This window comes from Triturus cristatus, chromosome 4_2 (assembly GCF_964204655.1).
Source record: "Triturus cristatus chromosome 4_2, aTriCri1.1, whole genome shotgun sequence".
NCBI classification, from domain to species: domain Eukaryota; kingdom Metazoa; phylum Chordata; class Amphibia; order Caudata; family Salamandridae; genus Triturus; species Triturus cristatus.
The window spans coordinates 88,036,736-88,057,404 of NC_140586.1; positions in this window are offsets into that span (position 1 = coordinate 88,036,736).

A 20,669-nucleotide genomic window follows, 5' to 3' on the forward strand; every position below is an offset into this window, starting at 1 on the left:
GACCAGGAGGGTGAAGACCAAGGTGAGGATCTCTGATTTCCCTGAGCTAGGCCTAATAAGCGCAATGTCCCCATGATAGATAATCCCTCACGGTGTGGGAGGAAGACCCTTGAGTGTATTTTAGCGACTCTCAAAGTCAAAATTAGATGCCCGGCAACCGAATGGGCAGGTAAAAGACTAAAGAGACACGCCTGGGTGGGAGGGTAGGGTGGGGGGTGCAGTTGGGTTAAGTTTAAGCAAATGCGTAAGAATTGTAAGGTTTAAAGTATGTAACGTCACATAGGATACTGATAATAAGTAAGACACAACTGAGCCAGCAGTGGGGATATGGAAATAGGTTGCAAATACATGTTTCCGGCGAGATCATCCTTGGGAGGGCATATTTTATAAGCTACACTGGGAATAGTCAGATGAGGATGATTTCACACTGTTATATTATTGTATTGCTTAACTGAAAAGTTAATAAAATGTGTTCACAAAAAATAAATAAATCAGCTGGATCATTAAAATACTGGTTATTATGGTACATAAGGGGCCAGGTAGAAACTCTTAGTTTTAGGTCTTCAGCCCACGCCGCAGTCTCTGCCAGTAGGTAAAGCGGAGGGAGGTGCACCCACCCACAGGTCAAGTTATCAACATGTGCCATCATGCCCGGGTGGCTGTCATCTAGTTTTCAGCACTGATAAACCAGGGACAACTGCCACATCCATTGCAGCGCCGGTCCACCACCTTCCACCGAGACAGCTCCTCCACCAAGCCCAGACCTCGAGTCCCTCTGATTCTCACATCTGCTCTGAGGTGGTGAGCGCCATCTTGCCTCTGGCGCCAGAAGCAGATCAGAGAGAGAATCCCCTGTAATCGCAGTAATTGCGTAATTGCAGCACGGCCTGTGGTCGCAGAGCTCCAAGAGATCATGCCATACACCATTGCTGTCCCCGCCACATTCCCCCACAAATACCTCCATTTTCAAATGGAAAATGGCACCATAAGGAAACTTTGATGAACATTAAATACTTTGCTTTTAATCTCAGCAAAATGCATTGACAATTGTTGTTCATAAAAGTGCTTAGTAACAGTGCTTAATTTGTAAAAAAACATGAGTGCCAGGGCCCTCATCACAAGGCCACTGCACCTTGCACCACCCATTGCCCATGCCCATGCCAGCAATGACAATGAAGGTACCAGCACAACAACTAGCCATCACACTCCACAAGTGAGACAATTCAGAGTATTCCAGAACGCCAAAGTTATAAGAATGGTTTGGGCAGTAGGTATTAGTATTTTTTAATGTATAGTGACTAAATAAACTTTGTGCTCACCTCTAAGTTAGTTAAAAAGCGCCATCATGTGGCAGACTGTCACAAGTGCCAGTGTTGACAATTAAGTGCTAATGCTGAGCACTGGAAACCACTGGCTCAAATTAAACACTGCTTAGCAGTCATGTGCTGAACAAATGAGAAAAATAGAACATGTATATACAATGATCAGGCAAAAACAAACAATGGCACAGGGGCAGATTAAAATGTGCCCATCCGAAAGGTCCAAACTAGATAAGGAATTATAGTGTCCACTCTTATTATTTATGAACCCCATCATTTGAACCAGCTTGCAGTTCGGCTTGACTCGATCTCCTCTCTCTGATTTTAAAATTGCAGTCTCTTACTGAATGTTGAGATAAGGGCAAAAAAAATGTATTTAATCTAAACTCAGTCATCCCTCAGTTCACCTCATTACTATATAATGAAAATATGTGTATGTTCAATTTTGTTTGCTAGTCCTTCTAATGGCTCTCATTCATCATAGTCATGCCTCATGTCCACCTTATCTAAATATCTCTCAGCCAAATTTAATTTTTTTCTTATGTACTATGTTCCTGGCTTCAAAGTGCTATTTGGTGCTTAAATAAATATTTAGATAAAATACAGAAATTCCTACAGGGGTTGAGATCCTTCCAATGAGGAAATCTTTGGGGAGCGCAGACCATGTTGCTGGACCCCTGCTGGCCCTACCCGCGAGCCATGTTCAGCTCCAGGACCCTATCATTAGACAGAGCTAGCACACGCTGCTGTCTTACAGATCTGCTCATTAGAGCGGTTAATTATTGCCTTCGACCGAGCCATCTCCTGTTTGTGTGGGCTTCTCTTTTATTTTTTCAATTACACTTGTCCGCGGATTGATGACAGTTCTTTCAGCGTAGAAGGCGCTAGTCCAAGTAATCACCAAGCCTGACCTTCTACGTATCCAGCCCCTAGAGGGAGCCAAATACTCCTCAAGACTCCTCGCCTTCAGCACACCTGTCTGATAAACTCTTTGATGGCTGCCCTGGCCCATGTAGGCATAAGAGGAGGTAGTAAAGGAAAAAGCCAACTAAAGGCAGGGACTGAGGACATAGTAAAACCCGACGATTCACATGTGTGGACCCACACAAAACAAATGTAACCCAGCGAGGAGGAACTAGTCAGCTTCTACAACACCAAGAGACAAGCAGAGAGTACTCACAAGACTTGTGCCAAAGTTCATGGTTACACCATCGGCGGTATTGCAGGAAGCCTTAGTAATGAGGTACTTCAACGTGGGTGGTTACTAAGTTGGTCAAAAATCAAACAGCTTTTTTCTTGACGAGAGCAGAGTGATCCAAGTAATATAATCGATTTATTAATAACAATAACACCAACAATAATAATAAAGGATGTAGCCTTATGGATACAGCGGTCGACCTCAAAGCTGAGGAACAGGGTTCAAGTCTCGACAATGACACTCAACATCTTGAGATTCTGAGCAAATCACTTAATCTCTCTGTCCCTAACAAAAATGAATGTGTCCGTCTGTAACAAAACTGGTTTTCATGTAAAGCGCTCTGATACCCGATGTCTCGAGTCTAGTTTGCGCTATATAAAACTCTAAAAAAATTAAATAAAATAATAACAATAATAATCTTAATAATAATGACAATCACTACACCAATAACCCAACCAATTTTATTCTTATTTTTATTCTTACTCTTCTTCTCTTTTTTCTTCTCTATTATACTTATTGTTGTTGCTATTATTATTTTTATTACAATAGACAGTGCTCCAGGTAGGGGAAATACCAAGCTGTTTTACTGCTTAAAATCAGGCACTACTCTCAACATCAAAAAATGGAGTAAGAGTAATTCTAACAAAAAATGAGGAGAAAGTCGTTGGTCCGGGTCTGCGGCACCTACAGTGCTGGCTTACAAAGAAACGCAGTTCTGTGGCTCCGTGCTGATTTGAGGAGGCACTGCACGATGTCAGGGCACTTTTTGTATCTAGTAAGGAGTACAGCATTATTCACATATTCAAAATAAAATATTGGAGTTTGTTTTATTTCCCTTAACAATTAGTGTCATCAGGGGAAAATGTATAAAGTATAAAGTTGTTTTTAATCCAAATTTCAAAAGAAGCTAATTATACTTGAAATCTTTAGTTGAGCCTACTAATAACATGTTTTTGAGAGGAGCTTGCTGCCACTGTCTTGCAGCTTTATAGCGATGTGTATTGTTATTAATAGGCATACAAAATTATTATTCGATATGTGTAATTGGGATAAATCCATGTTTTTAAATGTCATAAACTTGTATAGCTCTACGTTTTTATTATAATTATGCCATGGGTAAAGTTCTCTCTTTTTGTTGGAACATTGTCTTGCAAAATACACAGTTTGTGGGGGGTTTTCGGGTCCAACTCTTAAGGAGGTTACATAATTTTTTTCTGGAAAAAAATCAGTAAAACTCAATCTGTAGTTTTCCTTATCCTGCAAAAATATTTTGCTGTCTTCCCCACAATTATTACTTTAAAAAAAATATATATATATATTGAACCTGGCAAAGCCATGAAATAAACTGATCGAAAAAGTGCGCAAGTTTAGTGCTACTGTGTTTTTTGTTACAACACTGGCCATTAACACTCTAATCATTGATACCCTTTTTACAGCCTTAGAAAGAATAAAGACTGAATCTGCGAACCCTGCTGAAGTAATGGCACGGATCCTGCCACACGCGGTTTGAGAAGTCATTACTGGAGCTACTTGAACACAATGCCGGTCTTCATGTTTTTTTTTTTTCTACTACAGGCTGACACTTCTATAAGGCACCAGTCTTAGAGCGCCGCCAAGTGGTGGTGTGAAATTACTGCTTGAAAACTGCCTTTTCAAAGTACATGGGACATTCCCATTCCTAAACCTTTGCACCTTTTCGGTTGTTTACCACACTGTTAGTGGTGTCTCAGACCTTTCCATGGTCATTTTACACGTCCTACTTTGGCAAACCCACCAAGGACATACAGGGGATAGGATATAGGGGAAAATCTAGATTTGCAGGTAGGGTATGCATGGAGAGGTGTGTGACGTGTGAAGGTATCTTTTGGCAAACTTTGTGAAGTTTTTTCAAAACATTGCATGCTTTGTAAGCATCAAAAATGTTGCCAAGATGCAAAAAAAAAAGCTGGAAACCCACTCTCTCTGAAAGCACACTTTTACCAGAATCATTTTTCTCCCAAAAAATGTTCTCTGCAAAATTCACAGCAAAAAAATTTATTTTGCGAAGAAACGGTCCAGGTGTTGAGGGAGGCAAATTTCACAAGTTTGCACGCTCGCAAAATTTGTCACCGTTGCAAAACTTCCCTGAGGAAGCTATAATTTGAGCTCACAGTTTTATGGTTTTCATTTGTTTTTCTATTTCAAGCTGTAGTCATCCTTATTTATTTGTTGCTCATCTTACCAGTATTTGTTAAATTTTATCCTGTGTTTTTACAAAAAAAAAGGATACTGCAAATAGTACATTTCTACGGTTGTTTTACCCATAAATGTGCGTTTGCACTGATGCCTGTCAGGTTTTACCTCAATGAACAGCCACAATTGACATAATACTACAGGAATTAGCAAATATTAGTCTTACTCATGCTAGTCTAAGGGTTTCCAAACATATCATAAAAAAATATATATACGCATACAGGCAGGGGCTTTTAGTCAGCCCTCTTCATCAGTCTGTCTGTTCCAAAGGTATTCACGGTTTGCTTCCACCCACCACACCATACAGCATGGAGCAATAGGTCAGCCCAGCTCATTCATTGGCTGCCTTGCACTGCTAGTGACTGCATTTCACCATATCACATGTGGACCTGAAAAGTAGTGCACTTCAGTGCCAGGACTAACGTGCCTCGCCTACTGGCCTGCTCCTTGATTTTTATATTGTTTTCATTACCCCCCAGTTTTTGCACATAGTTGGAAAAAAATTGCACTATTGACAAGGACAGATTTGTTGACTTTATCAATGCTTGTTTTAAATTTCATATGCAGTCAGTCTGCAGAGACATTGGCCTAGCGGGCCTAATAGTCAGTATGAAGAGTCAATCAAAGGAACACCTACTCTCTGCATTTTTCTTCTTTGGATACAAGTATAGAGTTGGGGCAACGATGCGTGTGTAAAAAATGGACAACTGGCAGCCTTATTTATGATTTGGCAGCATCATCAACAGGAGTCTGACCACAGACCTTAAAGAGATGTGGCTGCCTGCACCGCTCCAGGTCTCCCAGCAAACGAAACAGAGACCCTTAGGCTTTTGGGCAAATAGGTGGACATGTTTGGGGCCAGGAGGCAGCTGTTACGAACTACCATTGAAGATGGGTTGCCCCCCAACATCCTGTAAAATTCCTAGGGCAACTTCAATACATATTTAAATATACATAATAGAAATAGTTATGAGAGGAGAGACCATCGCTCAAAATTAGAAAAATACAAATTTATATTTTATTAAATAATATCTCCAATAATTGTTCACTATATACACTTATGTAACAGAGAAGTCACCATTTCAATCTACGGACACACTAAATTCCTCCATTTACCCATACATACATATCACCTACATAAGTAGATTGCGCAAAGTAATCAATACGTCTGATATGCGATAATTAAAAACAGGCAACAACAAAGTTCCAGTTATGATAACAGGATTGTGCTATTCATACATTTAAGTGAAGAATGCACCAATGAGAGATGTGGCAATTGTTCGTCTTTCTACGCGCGTTTCGGCAGAGACCTGCCTTCTTCAGCATCCAACATCACCAGCCTCGGTTTTTCCTTTTCACTGATGTATCGCCGCTGCAACATCACGCAACATCTAATTCATTGAAAACACACGGAGCTTTCCCAAAGTGAGAGCTGCAGATGGTAAACATCCGCCCGGGCCTTCCGGCCACCAGCCCCTGGTGCTAGGCGGTCTCCGGTCACCTGCAGCGGCAATGTACCCAGGGCCACGCGCTCCCGCACGTGTCCTCGCTGTGTGCGCGAGATCCGGGCACGTGCCGCTCCAGGTGCAGCCCTCAAAGTCACAGTGAGGGGAAGCATCGTGCTTCCCTTCCAGCAGCGCGGGGCAGGGCCTGACACACTGCAGCACGTGCACAGCAGGGCGAGGGGCCCCTTTGTCAAGGTCACAAAAACACGGCTCTTGTTCTGCCTCCTGTCGCCCTCTTTTCTTCAGCCAAGAGACGTTAGGCTATTCTTGCTCCTGTGTCTCCATCTGTCTGTCTCGTGCTCTCTGTCTTTCTTTGCCTGCCTCCGTACCTTCCTCTCTCTCTCCTTTTATATCACAATCATCAGGCCTTCGCTCACTCCTGTGTTTTTTCTGTTCCTGTCTTTCGATGTCTCCCTCTCTATGCATCTCTCTCTCGTCCTCTCATTTTGCCTGCCAGTCTCTCTTTCCCTCTCACACACACACACCTATATATGCCCAAAGACTAACTCTCTCTCTCACCCCGCTCCCCTCACTCTTTCTTTGTCCGTTTCTCTCTCATTTTCTTTGTCCTTGCTTTCTAGACCCTCCTCACTCTCCATTCCTCTCCTTCTCTCCTTTCTGTGTTACTCACTCCTTTACCCACTGAACGCACAACACGCCTCGCCCTCAACTCTCTCATTCTTGCTCAAATAGTTCCCAACAAGAGTTTAAATAATTGTTTAGGCAATAAAAAAAATCTTCATTTTTGTAGTTACTCAGACTACATTTATAGTCTTTTTTTAGAATTTGGCAGAGAGGGTACTCTGACAGAAGGTGGCAGCTATCCGTCCTCTGTGCTACAAGTGCCATAGGCTTTAGTGCACTTGTAATACGGCGAGAGGACCTCGGTTACGTTTGTGACAGAGTTACCAATTCATCCAACTCTGGATATGGCCTTCAAAGGTCTGAAAAGCAATTACAGAATACAAAGCATTTTGATATCCAAACGTAGAACCTCAGAGGCTTGTGCAAGTGTTTCAGTGCCAGCAAAGTACATGTAATGGCATATAGTTTTATCTCGTGGACGAATCCTTCCAGTGGTTCTTAACCTTTTGACTTCTGTGAACCCCCACTTAATCACTACTGGAGCCCAAGGACCTCTTTGAATCATTATTGGAATCCAGGGACCCCCCACTGAATCATTATTGTAAGCCGAGGAACCCAGTGGAGGCATTTTAATGATTTGAACCGCAAAATAATACACCAAAAACCCAGAAACAAGCAATTATCAAATACATCCACACAATGAAATATATTATGCAATTCAAAAACAAATAATGATTTTTTTTATTGTAATGGAAAGGTTAGAGGTTTTCCAAATTCAATATAGGCCACTCATCGTACCTACTTTTTGACGCATTTCCACTGCTCCCACAAATCAGACTGAGGATACGAACTTATTTATTCTTCTCCAATTTTAAATTTTGCTGATTTATCTATATATACTTTATTAATCTACTGTTATTTAATTTTCTAGGCAGTCCAGGATTGCATGAATAGTCCATGGGGACCTCTGGGGGTCCCCAGAACACAGGATAAGGAGCACTACCTTAACCTGTTTAAGTGTAGATCGGAACCTATGGCTGAAAGTACAAAAAACAGAAAGCAAGTTTCCTGGGGGCCACTACAAAAGAGCCCCCCACCGCCTCATTGAGACAGAAGAGACAAAAGAAGAATAAGACCTCTCATATCTGTAATTCGACCGCAATTGATGATATGAAGAAGACAATAATGCAAAGTTTGAGATGTTGGACGCATGCCTAGATTAAACCCAGCTGTTTTGTAATGAAATCTCTCAGATATGGCACCAGAATATCAGGACTGAATAGCATTATTAAAAATATTGGCCTATTGCATATCATAATAGAAAATATGTATCCAAGAAGACAATATTTTTGCTAATATTTAGGACACAATATTTATGTCAGATAACATTTTTGGTCAATAATATCCTGGCAGGCAACCCTCTATCAAAAACTAGCCGATTTAACTTCCAGGATACTGTAATTAAGAAAAAACATTCTATTCAGCAGAAACTGACCAGTCACACCAAGGAAATTGGTGAGATTCAAAAAACTGAGAAGGACTTGCAAGACAGATTTTTGAGAAGAAAGAACAACCTGCATTTCCTAAATATTCTGAAATGTTCAGAGATCAGGCAAGATCTTATAGCCTTTGTGATCAGTCTTACTATGTAGTACATTTTACAGGATGATGCTGGGATCAACCTTGGCATGGAGTTTCACTAGCCCCCCAGGAAGTATTTTTAGGCCTAGCCCCGAACGCTAAAAGCTAAGGAAGATGCTGTGTTTAGCATTTGAGTTTCTCCGACAAACTAAAAATCTTGCAAGAAATGTTTAAACAAAAAATGTATTCAGTCTCCATTGTTTCTGTTTAATCTGATATGCGTAATCTACAGAACAGAGACAATGACTGTTAGGTCAAGAGATTGAAAGATTTTGGTTTTTGTGAGCAATTGCACAATTGATATTCCCTACCGTTAAAGATTAAGTATGATAACAATAGAATGCCCAAATGAACACTCTGGAAGGCTGGGACGATTTTCTTAGTAACTTTGAGCATTCACGGCATACTTAGAATTGTTGACTATTGGAGCAGGTTAGGAAAGACTGTGGTAAGAAATAGTGTAAAGGCCACATAGGATTAATTAGCGGTTAGTGAGGGAGGAGGGATGTGTAATAAGTGGTATTAAAATCAATGACGATTGGTGGTTTCTCTGGGGCGGGATGAGGTGGATACCAACTCAGGGTTGAGAGCAGAATTGTGTACAATGTACAGGATAAAGATGACTTGGATGGCCTAGGTATATTAGAGAAGGCAACAATCCTATTAAAAGAGTTTGATGGGGTCTCTCTACTGTTTCTACTTCCATGAAGAGAGGCTGGAGCTGTCATATCACTAATTCTACCAGGTGGGAGTTCTTAGCTGTGAACATTTCTGCTCCATTTCCATCCTAAAAATAGATGAAAAAATATTTGTGAAAATACTGACAGATAGGATGAATAAACTCCTTTCCAGGTTGGCTCAAGATAAGCAGAGAAGTTTTATAGCAGGCAGATAAACTGTAAATATTCCAAGATTTGATTGGAGCTGCCAATGTTAGTTGTACTCATCAGCCTCCATTAGCTGGTAGTGCCGGGGATGCATCTAAAACCTTTGATCGTGTCAATAGGCAATATTTTTAGAGTGCATGTTAAGGCATTTTAGGATAAAAAATTAAGTTCATCTCAGCGGAACAACAGTCCTGTTCCCATCCTCCAGCCAGAATAGCGATCAAAGGGATATTAACGGATACAATTGAGGTAGAAAGTGGTAAAAGGGAGCTATGTCTCTTTTTGATCTTCATATCAAGCCATTTGAACAGCATATCAAATTAGAAGGGAAGGTCTTTCCTTTTTGGAATAAAGGATGGCATAGGAAAATTGTATTGTACGCGGACGATATTCTTACCTACTACGCCTTGGATCAAAATTCGACTTTTCCAGGGCTTCATCAATTGATTGACAAATTTGATCAGCCGTCTGAGTGCAAATTAAATATTGTAAGTTGGAGGTGATTTGCTCTTGTTCGAACTATCAATCACCTCTTCCTACACCACTCTTTAAGCAACTAAGGCCTGATTTAGAGTTCGGCGGACAGGTTTCTCCACCACAAACGTGATGGATCCTGTCCATCGTATTACAAGTTCCATTGGATATGCACTTGTAATATGGCCGACGGGATATCCAACACGTTTGTGATAGAGTAACCTGTCCACCGAACTCTAAATCAGGCCCCACGTCATCAGTGTTATCTCTAATTTGGTTGAGTTGGAAACCCTTAATTTAGGAAAGGTAACAGTTGATAATAAAGAAGAACTTGCATGCAGTAATGGTTTGCATTAACAATTATTGGATGAGTTAGTGTTATAGAATTGGCAGTTCCAAAAGTTTTTTTGTCCAGCGTGATTTCCTTCTACTTTGCCAAATCACCACTAGCATGGAAAAATCTGGAAGAGTCTTGCTAAAGGGCTTCAACTATACGGATGGGAGATCCAACCCAACTTTCCTTCCCTTTTAGGCCAAAGGATAAGTTTAAAGGTTTCCGATGTATTTGTTTGTAGCCATGACTCCTATAAGAGACAACTTAGACTTTCTGTATACACACTTAAGTGAGAATATCAAATATGTGATTCTAGACTCACTTGTGAATGTGGTGCAATGTTCCTGGAAGGTACTCAGTTGCCCTTTATTCATGGTACCATTTCTTATGGGTTTACTGTGGAAGCCTCCAAAGTTAAATGATGTCTTATGTGTTCCGCTCCTACATTATCGGTGATTTGACGGATTTGCAAAGGCCTTCCTTACTTAGCTAGAGGCAATAACAAAAAAAAGTTAACTAGATTTGCCAGGTTTAAGTGCCTACACTTGGCCTTGTGGTTTAACAGTTTGAAAATAAAGAGGGCTTAAGATGCGCATTTCCGCATGCAAAAGCTTATTCATTACAGTACCCTGGTTAGATTTGAATGGACAGCTAACTTCTGTCGCTTCCCAGAGACCGATGAGCTGGTGTGGCAGGAGTGGTTTCTGCAGGTCCGCCTGGAAGACAGTTGACAAGTATCCAAAGTTTGCTATACCATGTTGTACAGTCTGCCAGGTTAAAGCGGAACCACTTATATACCACTCACAGGCTATACTGCACCCTGCCAGGATATTAAAGCTATATCTGGAGACCCTACAGGCGGGCCGCTGCTGAAATGCCTCCTTTGCCGAGGATGTGTACATGTTCTTCACCTGCCCCTCTTTACAAAGCACAGGAAAGCGGCATGTAAGGCGCTCTGTGATTTGTTTGATCATAAGGGGTTATTTTGCACCTTTATGGTTCTTTTTGTTGGGTCAGCTGATTAAACACAATACGACATTCACACACAGATGCTGTTATTTCATTTGGTTATCTTGCCATGAGTACCGACATGTGAAACAGACTCCAGGCAATCCCACCAACTTTGGGTGATTGGCTCTTGCATGCAAAGCTCACTGTGGGCTTTATTTAGAGTTTGATGAACGGTATACTCCGTCGCAGGCTTTGCTGATATCCCGTCCACCATTTTACGTGCTATATCATACAGCACGATCATATTTCGATCCATCTGCCAAATTCTAAATCAGCCCAACGGACTTTTGAAATTGGTGGTGGTAATCCTGCTCGCTGTGTTATGTGGACACCTTTTTATGATTAATGGCACAATTAAAATGTGTTACTAATCTATGGATTATCTATTTGCAAATGTGGTTGAGAGATCGATAGTGCTGTTTATTTGTTTTATGATTATTTCGCCTCTTTTGATTTACTGCCTGGCCAACGCGAAATGTTCCAATCAATCAATCAATCAGTCATTTGTAAAGCGCACTACATCCCCGCGAGGGTCTCAAGGCGCTTCCAGAGGAGAGGTGAATAATATCGCGGCGCCAAGTCTGAGCAGTTAGGTCGCGTAGCAATTCTACGGTGGCAATATTCTTAAAAGTGCTTTAACAGTTAAACCTAGAACATCAGAGAGTTCGAAAAGCCAAACCTAGATCATTAAAGGTTTTTGGGAGACAAATGATCGTGTGGATCTGGAACCCGCTCTGGAACACTCATTGGTGCTGAAGGCCAAAGTTAGAACGTGAAGAAGTTCTAAAAGCCAGAACTGGAACGTTATTGGTTCTGAAAGCAAAGTTAGAACACCAAAGTTGATTAGGAGAAAGAAAATGTTAGTGAGGAATCCTGCCAAACACACACAGTCAGCAGACAAGCAACGATCATTACCGGGTTCCAGCAAAGAGCAAAATCCAGAACATTCGAGCGCACAGAGCTTCTAGCAATTAAAATCCAGAACATTCGAGCGCACGGAGTTTTTAGCAATTAAAATCCAGAACATTAGAGCGCACAGAGTTTCTAGTAATTAAAATCCAGAACATTCGAGCGCACAGAGTTTCTAGCAATTACAATCCAGAACATTAGAGCGCACGGAGTTTCTAGCAGTTAAAATCCAGAACATTAGAGAGCACAGTTTCTAGCAATTAAAATCCAGAACATTAGAGAGCACAGAGTTTCTAGCAATTAAAATCCAGAACATTCGAGCGCACAGAGTTTCTAGCAATTACAATCCAGAACATTAGAGCGCACGGAGTTTCTAGCAGTTAAAATCCAGAACATTAGAGCGCACGGAGTTTCTAGCAATTAAAATCCAGAACATTCGAGCGCACGGAGTTTCTAGCAATTAAAATCCAAAACATTCGAGCGCACAGAGTTTCTAGCAATTAAAATCATCCAGAACATTAGAGAGCACAGAGTTTCTAGCAATTAAAATCCAGAACACTGGGGGTTCTACCACCCACTCCACAAAAAGTCAAATCTCCACCACTGCGATTCTCAGACCGGAAGCGGCTCAGCAGAGGGCTCTGGCGGGAAAAGAAACCGAGGAGCTCAGAGTGCTGCGCCAGACACTCGAGAACATCAGAAGGTTATGCTATCATTCATTAGGTTCTGCCATCGTCCCTAGGACAGGCGCTTATCTGCCTCTTCCAGCACGTCGCAGAAGATCACAAGGTGAGCCGGATGGACGCCGGGCCCGCGGGAGCGCCGCGGGGAGCGCGCTCTGCTGTCTGCGCCGGTGACAGCTTGGTGGCACACACGAGGCCCGTGGGGACCTGTCTCTGCTTACACTTCTTATTTAATTGACTTTTAACTCGTCTCTGGGGTTTTTTTCAGATACAGAGGCGGGCAGTTGGGGGGGAGGAGGAAAGACGAAACCTGCCTGGCGGGCGCTGCCAGCAATTCTCAGACCATCTTCTTGACCACGTTGGAGAAATTCAAACATCCATGTTTTTATACGGCGCTTAACAGGGATGCTTTTCCCGCTTCTAGGCACTCTCAGGTTGGATAAGGACTCATACTTCACAGTTCACCATCTGCAAACTAGCCTCAGGGCACACCTGCTCTACTAGACCACATCTAGACCAGGGCCCATCTCATGCAACAAGCCACGTCTCAGCCAGAGGGCAATGTCGTCGGGAAACATCCATTACAAGGCAATGCCTTTACAACGCAGGCAATACAACGCAAGTCCCGTTACAACGCATGCCAATACAACTCTGACCAGCACCTTCCCGGAGGTAAACCCCCAGCGGTGTTAGAATAGTAAATTACGTTTTGATGGTGCATGCGGTGTAATGGCTTGCATTGTAATAGCATGCGCTGTAATGGAGATTGCGTTGTAATGGAAGTTGCGTTGTAAAACCGTGTTGTAATAGTTTGCTTTGTAACTTCATACATCCAATGTTGTCACCCGTAGGCCACGACTCTGGCACTTAGCTACTCCATGAATAGGAGGCATCTACCCCTCCATGAGAAGACATCTCCATCACCAGACCACGCTTCCTCTGCTAGGACACATCCGCCCACTAGCCCATCTTTCTACCTCTAGAACACGTCTACATCGCTAGACCACAACTCTTCTATAAGACGGGGTCGTCCCCACTAGGGCACCGCGCCATTCGCTCTACAGACCACACCCCCTCACTGTGGCAGTCCCTTCCAGAAGGCATTATTTCATGACCAGGGTGCATCTCATCCGAAAGAAATGCCTTCTCTATTTGCACCATCCCTTGAAGAAAAAAACCCACTCACCCTTCATTAGGGCTCCTCTCTCTACTAGGGAGTGTCCAGCGCTTCAAATGGGTCAAAAAAGGTAGAGCGGGTAGGGGCAGTGCTTAATTTGTAAAAAAATAAGTCCCAGGGCCCTGACCAGGAGGCCACTGCAGCTTGCACCACCCATTGCCCCGCCATCGCTGCCAATGACGATACTGACCAGCTCACTCACCTGCAAGTGCGACAGTTCAGATTATTCCAGGTCCCTAAAGCTAAAGGAATGGCTGCAGAAGCAGTTATTAATTATTTCTAATGTATATTGTATTCATAAACAACAGTTACTCTGCTCATCTCTAAATTAGATGAGCTGCACCCCCATGTGGCAGACTGTCATAAGTGCAGTGCTGACAATTAAATGCTGAGACAAAGCACCAGAAACGGAAACCAATTAAGCGCTGATGCAAAGCACCGGAAACCACTAGTTCAAATTAAGCAATGGGAGAGGGGGTCGAATAGTGGTAAAAGGGTAGTGGCCAAAGAAGAGTAACAAGGCATCCTTTTTCAAAGAGGCGTGGTCTAAGTAATTTAGGGTGTAGCCTAAAACATGTAAACTAAACTCATGTACTTCACACAACATGCAACTCGACCAGTATTCGTGTGTCTCTCTACGAGTTTTCTGTTTTTGCACATATCACACAGCCAACTCAAACAAACAAGCCAGGCCTATTGGCTTTGTCAATGTTGGTTATATGTATCAGATAAATAACAACAGACATGCCAATGGGCATAGTGCCAATGTGTGTCACACGATAATCAAAAACTCCTCACTGGGTCACCATGTGAAAGGAGCCAATTAACGGTGGATCAAAAGGTGGGCCGGAAACCCCGCATAACATGGATGCCAATGTCTATGAAGGGGTATGAAAACACCACAGGACATTGGCAGAAGAATCAGAAGTTTTTTGGAGGGGGGGGGTCTAAGTGCATTATGAGCAATATTTGGTGTAACCCCCCTTTTCCCCAAATATGGGAAAATGTTCAAAAGTTGACAGGTCTATAACAATGATATTGTTGTTAAGAATTAGATTTGAAAATGTCTAATTTCTGCATATCTCACGCTTTATCTCTTTCCTCTTCGCCATAGCCTTTTCACTTTCTCCTACTACACGTTCTACCGTTCATCTCCATCACTTCACCAGCCCTTGCGCAAGCATGCAACCCACCAACCAAGCCGCAAGCACTGAATGTTCATTTGCTTTGGGGCTGTCCATATTTTGACATCTGTGTACCTCCTACACCCACTTTCCCACAGTTACAATCGGCACTAACCGAACCAGCACTCTAGTCGCTCTGCAGAGAGGCCAAGGAGTGGATGTGCATGTAGTCTGCACACCTTTATGACCAACTGACAGACGCTGTGAGAAACTATCAAGTCTTCAGCCTCAACTTCAGAGCTCTCAATCGTGTGTCGTCAAACATCAATTCCCAATCTGGGCTCACCCAGACATCTGGAGGTGACTCAGTTAAAAGTACGCGTAATACGCGAGTCATATGTTGCATGAAAAAAAACTACAGAAATATAACACCATGAAAAAGGCAAATACACTATTAATGCAAGCTGAAGTAAAACGTGAAATGTAGGCAGGGACTGCATCACTGATATGGACCACTTTAAGGGTTTTTACAGTCATCGTTGAGAAATCTACCAGTGTTGCACCAGTAAAGTAAGAGACATGAAGATAGAGCGCAATAAGTAAGAGGTTCAAAGACAGTTTTTACTCGTCCCCAGCAGGACCTGCCCCACTTAAAACCCCTGGAGGGTCTCTAATGAAAAAAGCACCATTTTATTAGGCCACACCTTCTTCACGAGTCTGCCTCTCTCCCAGTAGACTTCCATCTGCAAGGCCATCCCTCCCACTAGGCCAAATCCGATCTACAAGACACCATTTTCACATTTTTTTTTTGAGGTCCTATGATTATGCCAACTGGATACTCCCAGGACCAAACTGGACATGCCCATGGTTATTGTGCATTGAGAGAGTCCATAAGGTCTTTTAACACGCTGGAGTGGTACCTAACCTCCCCAAATCAACAGTTGGGAAGTGCTCTTTGGTCTGACAACATACCCCTCCAGGCTACGGGCTGAGAGCATCGAGAGAATCTGAGGGAAGAGCCCACGTTATCCTAGCCCATTGACAAAGGGGAATGCATAGACGATCAGCACGTTATGGGTATTGGCGAATGAGGACAAAAAAAAAAAAAAAAAAAAAAAGAAAAAGCAAAAAAATACTTTTTTTTTTTAAAAAGGCACCATTTTCACATTGAAGCTTCTCTTCTCAAGAATATGTGTTTTTCACCAGGTGACTTCCCATCCACAACACTCGTTCTGCTGGTCTAGGCCACGCCTTTCCTACTTGGCCACACACCTTCTCTTGGCTTTCTCTCTTCTCTGCTAGACAAATCCCAGATCACCGACAGAATATCAGAAACAAAATATCTCGTGGACATAATATTGTGTCAAAAATATCGAGTACCAAAATATCGAGAACATAAATGCAAATAGATAAGTATAGATTTACTATGCTTAACTCATCTATGTACCATGAAGATGTATATATAGTGTCACGGTACATTTATGTGGAATATATATAGTAAAACTTTGCTTACCTACAGAACCTTACAGAAAATTATCTTAACATTTGTGTCCTCTATATTCTTGGCACGATATTTTGGTCCACGATATTTCTGTTTTTAATATTCTGTCTAAATCCCCAAAACCCATCGGGTAGGCTAGGTCTCCCAGTACCCCACGCCTCTTCAACTAGGCCGGGTCTCCACCCCTAGGCCACCCACACTCCACAAGTCCACGTTTCCACCTGTGGCCACTTTTGTTTCACCAGGTCTGGTGGCTTAGTGGACTAATGCACCCGCTGTTGGGGCCTGTGTTCGACATCCTGGCAGGTGCACTCAGCCTTTCATCCTTCTGAGTTCGATAAAATGAGTACCATTGAGATTGGTAACAATAAACATCTGTTATTCAGCACCAAGATACCCTCAGGTGAAGGGGCGCTTTACAAACACACATGATATGTTACTAGGCCACAGACCCTGCACAAGACCATTTCCCAACTCCTCTTCTAGGTCATGCTTTCTCACGGTGATGTGCCCAGTGACAGTAGGCCATGTACTTCTTGTATAACAATGTTTGTGTCTCAACTGCTTGTTGTAGGATTCATGCCCATCTGCTCTCAACTGTGCATCCAGCCAGGGAAAAACATGCTGTGGAATTGAAACGACCTTTAAACAAATGGCATTGCAATTTAAACGTTTCAAGAACAAACAAAAAAGGAATGGATGCAAATCCTTTAGCCATTTCTTCTGAACCACTGGCAATTCCTCTAGGAATCGGGCATCGCAAAAGATCTTCATATACTTAACCAGCATTGACAACCCAAAATGAGAAGAGGAGGAGCCCAGATCCAGCGGTGGCTGGCACAGGTAAGCGCGGTGGGACGGGGCAGGAGGGGGGGGGGGGGGAGGCAGACAGATGACGGAATAGGTATAATTAAATAAATCATATCTATTCCATCGACTGTCGACTTCCTCCCCTGCCGTGCCCCGCCCTCTGCACTTACCTGTGCCAGCCGCCGCTGCCCAGATCACATTTCAGACAACATACCTCGAATGCAGATGAACACAAATAACTCCTCATTTGTTTTAGTCTTGTTTGGCCCCAACAAGGAGGTGCAGCTTGAGTTCCTACAGAATATATGCCTTTTTTTTTTTTGCATGTGTTTACAACGCATGCCATAACAATGCGGTTGTTACAACGACCGCGTTGTTATTTCGCATACTGTTACAACGCAAGTCGAAACCACGACTTGCTTTTAGGGGCGCCTGATGTTGGAATAGTATAATTTGCTATTCCAACTCCAGTCTGTGCGGACATTAGGGAAGGTGTTGGATTTTAAATCCAACCCATTCTGCCCCCTAACGCAAGTCGTTGTTTCGACTTGCGTTGTAACGGTATGCGAAATAACGCGGTGGTTGTAACAACCGCGTTGTTATCGCATGCGTTGTTTGGCATGCGAAGTAAACGCTGTTTACCATTCCTACATCACAGTGCTGTTTGGGCTCACATTCCATCTTTGCACACATGTCACCCGGGGCGACGTACTCCAATTAAAAGCAACTAGTGGATGGAAGTGCTCGAGTCAGTGCTTCTGAACCACTGTGAATATCTTTCAGCATTAATCTTTTGCAGGGGAAGCAAGCGCTATATAAATGCAATTACAATTGCGCCAGTTTTAGCGTGTCCCTGCCATTGCAGTAGGAGCTTTAACCGTTTTTAATTTGTCTTGTCTCTGATCCAAAGTTGGAGTCTAGATACAATTCCTATTTCAAATCTCGCCAAGTGAACACGAGCAGATCCAGAGATGTTTTGCACCTATTGGTCAACTGAATTTCCTGGAGCGCCCACATCTAGGTGAATCTTTGAGCATACCTGTGCCATGTAGGACAACTTACTGAGATAAAAAAGAAACCCTTCTTAGTCAGGACCTACTCCTCTCCCTTTCCACCGCGTTGTTTTCCAGTTGTTTGCGGAATTATAAACTAAGACCAACAAGATGCAAATCAGTGTTGGCCCTAATATCCAGTGGCGTAGCAAGCGGGGGGCAAGGTGGGGTGTGGTTCGCCCCGGGTGAGCCAATTATGTCTATTACGCTCCTTAAAAGACTGTAGAACTCTTCCCCCAATCTTATTAACCTTGGAGGAAGTAGAGTCGGCCAACCACCATAGTAAGGGTGGGAAAGCCCCAGGTCCAGATGGGGTACCAATAGATTTGGTGAAATCTATGCCCGAAATATGGGGTACCCTCATCACGTACACATTTAACACTTCCCTATCTACAACTATTCTCCGTCATGGTCTACGGCAACAATAGTGCCCATATTTAAATGGGGGGGGACAGTATGTCGCTAAAGTGCTATCGACCGATCTCGCTCATCGATAGCACTATTAAAATTATCTGTAGAGTTATTTTCGACCGTTTGGTCGAATGGGCTGCTGACAAAGACATACTCTACCCTTTTCAATTCGGATTCCGGCCAAAACTAGGAACCAACAAACAATGCCTGAATCTGGCTCTGACAATATCTAAATACATTAAGGCGAAGCATTCCCCTATTTATTTAGCTTTCATGGATCTATCCACCGCTTTTGACTCAGTAAACAGACCCAAACTTTGGTTTATGTTGCTGGATCTAGGCGTGGACCTCGCTATGGTGATTTTTTTGTACCGCTTGCATTCAGATCTCTCAGCTCGGGTTTGTTTAAATTCAAATGGGGCGCTTTCTTCTGATTTAACCCTGAAGAGTGGAGTGAGGCAGGGCTGTATATTGGCACCTTTATTATTTATCTTATAAATCAAAGGTTTAACAGCCCATGTATCTATTTTCCACACAGATATACCCAGACTTGCAGGCTTCCCAGTCCCCGCTTTACTGTACACCAACGACGCGGTATTGTTACCCCCTACTCCAAAAGCACTGAGACATCAGGTGCATTGCTTTGCTGCCTTTATGCACAATTTGAACCTAAAAATGAATTATTCAAAGTCGCACATCATGTCCTGTGGCCCAAGTAAATTAAGGCTAGATAAAATTAGTATCAAGGGGCACGTTTTGACGACTGTTAAGAATTTCTGTTATTTAGGTCTAAACTTTAGTTCAACAGGGTCATGGACTGCTCATCTTGCTCAGGCCTGTGCTAAATTAAATAAAACTGCGGGTACTGTTTGTAACCTTATTAGACCGCACATTAGTGGGACTGTGCTTCCACCACTGAAAGGTTACAACTCGCAATGTATCAATGTAGCTACCTACGGAGCCTGAGTATGGGACGTCAGTAAATTCTGTTCTCTTCAGGGAGAGGAAACCCGCTTTTTGTTAAGGCTGCTAGGCATACCGCCATTCACTCCCAGTCTTATTACCCACTTTGACCTAAACCAGGGTTTTCCTGAGGATAAGATTCAGCTGGCACGACTTTTATTATGGGTCAGCATTTGGTTGAACCTAGCCGCTAAACTCTGACTGCTAGACGATGGACAAGGCACGCTCCACACCCTAGTTGAGTTATATCCAGTACACCCTTCGTTTCCTCGGCTTATCCTGGTGGTTTAGACTTAGAGGGTAATACCAGCTCTCCTCTACTTACAATCCCTGTGTTCAACCGAAATTGTATTAATTGTTCCTTTCTGAAAGCAGCATTTAGGGTTAGACGCACCATGATGGGCTAGACTGTCAGATATTTTTCGTGCAGTACGGTTTAGCATATGGAGTTGGCTGAGAAGTTAGTTCTACTCCTTGGGGATAGTAGGAGTGCATGGCGGACTTTATTTGAGGTTTTTGTTCTCTCTATCTCCTTCTCATACTCCACCAATCTACACTTACTGCTTATATTACAATGGAGCACTGAAACCTGTTTTCAATTTGCACTTTTCTGTCCATTTCTAGTATGTTTATTTAACGTATTACTTGATGTGTCGCTGAACCACAAGTCTTTTTTTATACACTCATTTTAAAACACCTTTTAACGTATGATCATTTAAGAAAAATGATGTGTGATTACAGCTATGTTTAATATTTTCATGTACTTTTATGGTCTGTTTAGACCGAATAAAGTTATATTGAATGGAATTGATATATAGAGATGGTGAATAACAGGATAGCATGAGGGATACCT